Genomic DNA, 9,621 nt, shown 5'->3' on the forward strand with positions numbered 1-9,621 from the left:
ATATTTAACCTCGACCTGAGCACAAAAAAGCTTCCCAAGTTTCATCTTGAGTCCATGCTCCTGGAGAGCAGCCAAAACTTGTTCTATCAGTTTCAAGTATTCCTCAAAAGAAGCCCCAAGGATCAAGATCTTATCAATGTAAAAGGTCACCTTGGCCTTTGGAAGCTCCTGTAGATTGCAATGCATTTCTTTCTGGTACACTGTAGGTGCATTCTTCAGTCCAAACAATAAGTATCTAAACTGCTAATGTGCAAAGGTGACTCAGAAAGCTACAGACTCTTTACTGTCCTCTGCTAACAGTAACTTGTAGTATCATGGAACCAGGTCAAGAGTTGTGAAATACTTGACGCCTTGGACTCCAAATACAGATTCAGCCATGATTGGCATCAGGAACTTATCAAAGACTTTCATCTTATTCAGTCTCAATGGCGTAGGTGACAGTTTTGCAAAACCATCGGACCCTCTGAGGAATGGGTTTCTTATCATACAGGTCAATGTGCATTGGTGTGTTTGCGGATTCTCCTACATCATTTTCACCAGTACTGATGACCGGAAGATGACAGTGAAGCATCTGATAGCACTGGTCCTTCTGAGAAGAATCCAGATCCTCTAAGATAGATACGCTGTCTATCTCTTCTAATGTGCTTGATTCAGGTGTCAGGTTGACCTTCCTTGCCTTCAGGCAGGATAGAAGAGCCTCCATCACTGATTTTGGTAATCCCCTCAGGTAATCTGTGATGAAAACTTAGTCTTTTTCTAGGATACCAAGTATTGCTGAAGCTTTTCTTGACAGACCACAACTTATAATGTCCCTATCCTAATACATCTATGGCCAATAGTCAGATGGACAGGCAGAGCACATAAAAGAGGTGTGAAGCCTCTCAAAAAAATCTACTGGCTAAATACTAGCAATCTTAATAAAATTGGCTGCTAGGAAATCGAGTGCACAAAGCTGGCAACAGACTCCACATAATGGCATAATACCGTACTGCACGTGTTTCACACACACTCGTATACTGTAACGGTATTTCATCTTATTTTTTATATCTCACTCTTCACCTCACTGTTAACTGTTAACATAACCAGTTTAAGCCTGCCTTGACATGAATAAGTCTATCTGAAGTTTTGTGACCTTCTTGTATATATACCCGCTATCTGTTGAAATCGCGTTAGTTGCATCCACCTCGCCTATCAGTTATCAAATAATGGCTCACTCTCACAATTGGTGACCAGTGGAGTGTCCGACTCCTTTCTACCTCCCCCCTACAGTTGTGTGTTACTGTTTGATGACCTTGACTCTCCTATCAATGCCACACTCATGAAACAACTGCCATTCACCAGTACAGTGACATTTACTCGGCTTCAGTGTGCCAAGATCCAGTTTTGCATTAAGGGTGTGACTCGCTCAAGTACAAAGCAGACTATGTCCTAATGGCAATCAGTAAGGACACTTTCTCAGAAATCTCAGATTGGCTTTGCGACCAAAAGGACACCCAAATTGCATTCAAAGCTCTCAAAATATACCTCCTGGAGCAGTACTTACCATTGCCAGCTCTCTCAATAGCTGTTGGGGGACTAAAAGGCTTCTCTCTCTCTCTCTCAGAGAAATGATCAGTATCGCTAGCTTATAATCTGCCATAGACGGCTGTCCTTGGCAGGTGAACCTACTTTGTGCCTTTTGGTGCGACACCGACCCAAACCTGTACGCGCTGCCATCCCCGATGTCGATACCTTGCCCATGAAGGACCTGATGACCAAAGTCGACACCCTTAGCGACAGCCATTTCACCACCTTCCAGACTGCCATCGACACCTCCACTCCTAACGAAGAAGACAACTATTCAACATCAACCGAAGCTGACATGATTATGTTAGGATACAGACGCCTACCATATGATGTGCCTAAGTGGCAACATAGCTGCCTACTGCTCACAAATGCCATCACTCCCTCTCGTCCCAACCAATGATGACCATCGGTCAGAGTTATGCTACTGCCACTTCAAATATGGAGCTGATGTGAAGAAACGTCTGAGCGGTTGTCAGTGACCATAAAAATGTGTAAGTAGGCCATTGTTTGTGGCTGTGGCCTCCTCCGTCACAAAATCATTTCTTTTTACATGATGCAGATAGAGATATGCAATTTTTGGTAGACACAGGTACTTGCCGTTCTCTTCTACCAAGGCCACTCTCCCGGACACGACATAGTCTGCCTAAGCCAGCTGCCTAAGTAGCTGCCAACGAATCTACGATCTCAACCCATGGGGTTGAGACCTTCCCTTATCGTTTGGAAGCACCAAATATCAACTGAAGTTTTCTTATAGATAACGTCACATTGCCAAGCCTCAGTGCAGATTTCCTCTCCCAAACCCACCTCATGGTTAATGTTGGACATTGATGGTTAGTCAACGTAGACTCTTACTCATCAACACCTCTTCAACCTGATCACTCCGTCTTTGTTCTCTTTAATAGCACACCAACAGATACCTACGCCAACCTCCTCATGTTGTACATGGACATCTCCTGTCCAGAAATTCACCAAACACCCGTAGTTCCACTAAACATGGTTTTTATCACCATATCAATATGACGGGGCCCAAAGTGTTCGCTAGATTCAGGCATCTTGCACCAAATTGTTTGGCAGCTGCCAAACAAACATTTGAAAAAATGGAGTAAATGTGCCCTTGCCAAAATTCCCCCAGCCCCAATCGTCACACTTATATATTGTCCTGAAAAAGGAGGCTGCCTGCGTCCGTGTGGGGATTACAAGCATCTGAACATGGAGACAAAACCAGATCTTTATTCCCTCCCAAATATAGGCAATGTGACCTCCTACTTGCACAATTCAAAGGTTTTTCCTCGCTCCACCTCCTGAAGGGGTATTAGCAGGTGTGCATGAACCCAGAAAAAATCCCGAAGACCGTCATCACTTTTCCCTTTCAGGCAGGATCGACATCAGTAACTGCAGCATCATATTCAAGTCAATCAAAGCAGACTGCCCTCTGAATAATCGATTTCACATCTCAATTGTGGACATCATTAGCAAATCTTCTGGGCATCAAGCTACGTCAGACAACCACCTAGAAACCTGCTGCTAACAAATAGTTGAACGTTTTCTTCGCACAATCAAAGTATCTTTGATATTCCATTGCAATGACTGTTTACCGTTATTTACCATTCCACTCATTGCCCTGAAGCCATTCCAATGGAAATTGCGACGTCCACCTCATGTACATCTACCTTACTCTCAGGGTGGATAATGAGATTTGTTATCCCTGAGCATATTACTTTTGACAGGGGTACCACTTTGGAATCTCAATTTTGGACATCATTAGTGAATCTTTTGGGCATCATGCTACGTCACACAACCGCCTTAAAACTTGCTGCTAACAGAATAGTCGGAAGTTTCATTGCACCATCAAATTTTCTTTGATATCCCAATTGGTTTACTCACCTTCCCTGGGTCCTCCTGGGACTAAGAACCCCCTCTAAAAAAAAACCTAGATCTCTCTGCAACTGAAATGGTGTATGGCAACCTGTTGGTCCTCATTTTTTCCGTCGGCTGTAACCTCCTTCGATGATCTCCATTACCTATGTCACATTCTGGTGCAAAGAAAGTGTACTGAATATGGTGTAGGTGGACATGTTGCATTTTTATGTAGGAGAAAAAGAGGAAATAGATAAGAAAGTTGAGGAAACTAATTAGTAAAAGGGTTCAGATTGGTGAATCCACCTATGTGTGGAGTGAATGTGTTGCATGTTCATAAATGGTTATTGTGTGTAATTTTCACTGTTATACAATAAGCATTACATGAATTGGAAGTAATGTTACATAATATTACACTGATAGAACATCATTTCAAATTTAATTATAAGTGTTGTAGCGTGTGTTTTAAAGTATTAAATCCTGAATAAATTACCTCAAAGATGAAGTATGATTCTTCTTATTTTTGTACTGCATATGAGATCAGAATTGTTTACAGTGATACTCATTTGTTATTTTTGTATCATGTATTGTTTACATGGTGCCAGTCAGAGTAGAGCTTGTCATCAGTAGTCGCTGTGATACAGTTTGTAAGAATAAAGAGAAATCATAATTCAATAGATTTCTTTACTAGCATCCAGGATCGGGAACATAAGATTAGATACATCACACTAATAAACTGATATCATATTGGAGGTAAGAACCAGAGCAGATTAGTTTTGGAATTATATATGAAGAAACTACCGTAACACTGACAACTGGTCCAGATGATCTGACACAAGCCAACCAGAGGCCCACAAGCCATAGTAAACTACAATCAAGTTCCATGTCAAGGCTGTTTCATCAGGAATGAAGACCAGTAATTCACCCTTTTAAGTCAACTATTTTATAGATTTGATTTGTTTCAAAATAAGATATTGTAATTTACTATAATATTACCATATAGTTGGTATAAAAACACATAGTGCATAACTAAATTTTTTCGCCTGAAACATCAAAACGTGCATAAAAACATTGGTGACCCCGGAGTGACTCACCAATGTGATGGGCCGAGAAAAGGTTGTGACTCAAAGACAGGATGAAAGCAACTGAGTGAGTTTATTATAGAACACTCTCCTTTATATATAAAAGCTCAAGGCAACAGGAAATTTCATGTTCAAAACTGACCCCGTTACCGGTGAGAAAAACAGGCATGTTTATTCAGGTTCTTTTTAGTGCGAGGGAAGAGCAAAGATACAAGCATAATATATACACAAAATAAACTATGTACGATCGTGTGCCACATGGTTGGTACAATAATCTGGTAATACATAGTTTCAACGTAGAAGTACAGCATAAAGAACAGAAGTTATATAGAATGATATTAACAGTAGTTAAAGGTAAAAGCCGGTGAGCCGCTATAAATTGCTCATGAACCGCACGACTTGCTTCAGGACGGACCCATTGATCAAAGGATGGCCGGGCACATCCTGACTCAGAATGTTATTGGACATGGACAAGGAAGTGGAGCTTTGAGATTGGGAACAATTAATCTAAGTACTTTGCGAGGTAAGGAGGAGGAGGTAATCATGATGATGGAGGAGAGAAATATAGACATTTTGGGACTGTGTGAAACCCGTTTACCAGGAGAAGGAACAAAATTATTGCATAACAATTACCAATTACTTTACAAAGGTGGAAGAGTTGCACGACACGGAGTAGGTTTTATTGTGAGGGAAGAGCTAGCTGGAAAAATTAGTCATGTAAATTACAAGAGTGATAGGATTATTGGCTTTTCCTTAAAGTTGGGAATGTATCAAGCCAGTATAATTCAGGTGTATGCACCACAGCAGGGCCGCCCTCAAGAAGAAAAGGAAGAATTCTACAGAGATCTGCAGAAGTAAAAGAGTCTGTCCCATATGTAGAGAATATATTGATAATTGGAGACACGAATGGACATATTGAGCAAGACAGGACAGGCATAGAGAGAATATTAGGAGCGTTTAGCATTGGAGACAGAAATAGAGAAGGAGAAAACATAATTGATTTCTGCATGCAAAACCAGATGTCCATAATGAACTCTTTCTATAATCATAGAGACAGCCACAAGTGGACGTGGTATCGGTGGAACTCTGCCTTAGGAGTATACACTGAAAAATCAATGATTGACTTGGCAATAACAAATAGCAAAAATATGGTAAGAGATGTAAAAAGTATTCCCTCTGTGTCATTCGATTCAGATCACAGGCTTCTCTTAATTAAATTAAAGACAGTGAAACCTAAACCAATTAAAAGCCAAGTGAGAGAAAGATTTATCCTAGAGAATATGAGAGAAGAGGAATGCTTAGTTAGATATCAAAACGAAATCAGTAGAGCTAAACAAATGCAACAGGAGAGCAACGACCCAAATGAAAAAGGGGGACACTTTAAGATGGCTGTAGTAGGCGCTGCTAATAATACAGTGCAGAAGAAAAGAGTTCGAGGTAGGAGGAAAAAACAAACTGCTTGGTGGACTCCCACACTTAAGTCCGCTGTTACAAATAAAATTAAACTTTTCAGAAAATGGATGAAAACTTTGAGCTTGGAAGATCACAATAATTATAAAGAAGCCTTGAGAGAAACAGAAAGAATAAAAGCTCAAACAAAAAGAGAAACCTGGGAAAGAATAGGAGAAGATCTAGGAAATGATCTCCAAGGTACTAGAAAACTCATATATAGCACTGCTAAAAACTATAGAAAGGGAAGCCAACCACCCACTTATGTAATCAAAGACCCTATGGATGGGACAATTTTAACCGAACCCCGAGAAATTGAACTAGGATGGAAGCATCACTTTGAAACACTACTAAACAATGAAAATAATGACTTTGAAGAACATGTAGAATTTGATGTGGTTGGGGATGCAGAACCTGACATAACGACACAGGAAGTAAAAAATGCCCTCAAGAGGATGAGAAATGATAAGGCCCCTGGAGTGGATACAATACCTGCAGAGCTCCTTAAAAACATGGGTGAGGATCGAGTCATTTGGCAGCTGGAACTAATCGACATACTCTGGAATGGACAAATACCACCTGAAGACTGGAGAAGAGATCTAATATGCCCAATCTATAAAAAAGGTGATAAGACAAATTGCAGCAATTATAGAGGAATATCCCTAATGTCACACGCTTTTAAAGTATATGAAAGAATACTTGAAACCAGATTAAGAGGATATGTTGAACCAAAGCTAGGGGAATGGCAAAGTGGTTTTCGGCAAGGAAGAGGGACAACCGATATGATTTTCTCACTCAAGATGATATTCGAAAAAAGCTGGGAATGGAACAGGGACAGATATATTGCTTTCATAGACCTAGAAAAGGCTTTTGATAGAGTAACAAGAATGAAAATATGGGATGCCCTAAAAGACCCTTACTATGGAATCCCTGAGAAACTTATAAGAGCAATTTATAACACCTATCAAAACATCAAATTCAGAGTAAAAACAAATCAAGAGAATGAAGATTGGTTTGAAATTAAATCAGAAGTAAGACAGGGCAGCGTCCTTTCTCCACTTCTTTTTATATTGTTCCTAGATAAATGTATGAGGGAACGAGGCGAGGACGAAGCTGAAGATATGATCATCAACCTTCTGTATGCAGATGACCACGCAATGATAGCCCCCAACGCAGAAGCTCTCCAAGAAAAAGTCAACAACTGGAATGCGATCTTAACAGCAAATGGAATGTGAATCAACAAGGATAAGACAGAGATTATGCACCTATCACGAACACCAAACAACGTAGATGTAGAATTAGAAGGTCATACATTGAAACAGTGTAGAAATTTCAAATACTTAGGAGTGGAGTTTTATGACCAAAACGATCCCAAACTGGGAATAACTACCCGAGTTCAGAAATTCCGTAACAATTTGTATCTGCTCTACCCACTAATGAAAGACAGAAATATACCTCGCAAAGTGAAAACCATAATATACCTAGCTATTTTAAGACCAATATTGACTTATGGCCATGAATTATGGACATTAACATCAAGAACTAGAAGCCAACTCAAAGCAGCTGAAATGAAAGCCTTAAGACTCATAAAAGGTGTGACAAGACTGGATAGACTATGGAATGAAGATATTAGAAGAGTACTGGGAGTGGAGGGGATTCTGGATTTTATGGAGAGAGGACAGCTTAGATGGTTTGGACATGTCAAAGGAATGGAGGAAGAGCGATATCCTGTAAGGTTTTTGGAATGGACACCAGAAGGAAGGAGACCGGTAGGAAGACCAAAACTGAGATGGCTGCAAAACATAGAGAGAGGAGTAGAGAGGAGAGGCTTCAGTTTGCGGGAAGTTGATGAGATGAGGCTCTATGAGGAGCGCCAAGAATGGAGTCAGTTCTTGAAGCAGGACGACTGACAGGCCTGGAGGCCTACCTGGCGTCTGGTGAAAAAGGTGAGAAAGGTAAAAGACAAATCTTACTTGGTTTAGATTGGTTACAGTGTCTCAAATTAGACTGGCCAAGTATTTTGAATGCGACAGGTATGCAATATGAACACATGAATGAAGTTTTTGTGGATAATGTTTTATCAGAGTTCAGGGAGTATTTGAAGACAAAGTAAGGACAGTAAAAATGCAAAGGCAATTCTAGTGTTGAAACCAAATATTACTCCTAGTTTTTTGCTCCAAGACCAGTACTATATGCATTGAAAAGTGCAGTCGGAACAGAAATCAGGTGCTTTGTAAGTGAAAGTTCATGGAAAAGGTTACATATTCAGATTGAGCTACACCATTTGTTCATACTGGGAAGGAAAGCAGTCGAATAGGGTTATGTGGAGATAACTTGTTAACATTGAATCCACAGCTTCAGGTAGCTCAACATCAATTGCCAAATCCTTAAGACATGTTTACAACCTTGTTATGATAAACTGTATTTTCAAAGTTGGATCTTAGAGAATTGTTTCAACAATTCCCCATGGATGAAAATTCACAAGAATTATGTACCGTAAATATATCCATAGGTTTGTATGGACCAAAGAAATTGCCTTATGGAGGAACTAGCAGACTATCTACCTGCCAACAAACTATGAATAAGATTTTTGCAGGAATGCAAGGCGTAAACATTTTCAAAGATTATATTTTAGTCTCAGGTGAAGCTAGATGAGAGCATAAAGTAAGATTATGGATAGTTCTGAAGACGTTAAATGAACATAATATTAGAATAAATAATTGCGATTGTATCTTATAAGTTAATTCAGTTGAATACTAAGGTTTTGTAATTAATGGCAAGGGTATTCACAAGACTAAGGATAAAGATAGAGCATTACAATCAACCCAAGTACCATAAAGTGTCAAGGAATTACAATCATTTTTGGGTTTAGTAGCATTTTCTGGAAATTTGATCCAAAATGTGTCTACAATTGTACATCTATTATATAATATGTTGAATAGGGGTGTAAAGTGGACTTGGACAAAAGATTTTCAGGAATCTTTTAAAAGAATCAAACAGGAAATAATATCATCTGCATTTCTAGTACATTATCACATCAAACTCAGATTTAGGTGCATTGTTATCTCATATAATGCTAGAAGGAACAGAAAAGCCGATTGCATTCGCTCCTAGAGTATTGAACAAGTCAGAAAGGAATTACTCTAAAAAAAAAGAGGAAAGTTTATCATTAGTGTATCGCGTTATCAATGTATCTTTATGGTAGGAAAAGGTTCACGCTAATCAGAGACGATAAGCTTTTATTGGAAATATTATGTCTAAAACAAGTTTACCTACATTAGCACCTGTAAGACTACAACGTTGGGCAATTACGTAGGATGCATACTGTATGATATCGAATACCGACCTACATCAAAGACGGGTAATATAGATCTGATGCTTTATCTAGCTTTCCAGTTTCAGTGTATGACGTACTCATTACAGCAAAAGATATGGTTAAATGTACAAAAAGAGACTCAGTACTTGCTAAGGGATTAAAAAGGTTAATCACAGGTAGGAACTTATATGGAAAGCAAGAACGTTGTAAACCATTTGAAGACATTTGGATTTAATTGAGTGTAACACAAGGTTGTATCATGAAAGAATCAAGAGTAGTTATTCCTAGTCCATTAAGGAATGAGGTTTTGTATGAAATTGAAGTATATGGCCATGAGTAGAGAGAGATATC

Source organism: Palaemon carinicauda, chromosome 1, assembly GCF_036898095.1.
Source record: "Palaemon carinicauda isolate YSFRI2023 chromosome 1, ASM3689809v2, whole genome shotgun sequence".
Lineage (NCBI taxonomy): Eukaryota > Metazoa > Arthropoda > Malacostraca > Decapoda > Palaemonidae > Palaemon > Palaemon carinicauda.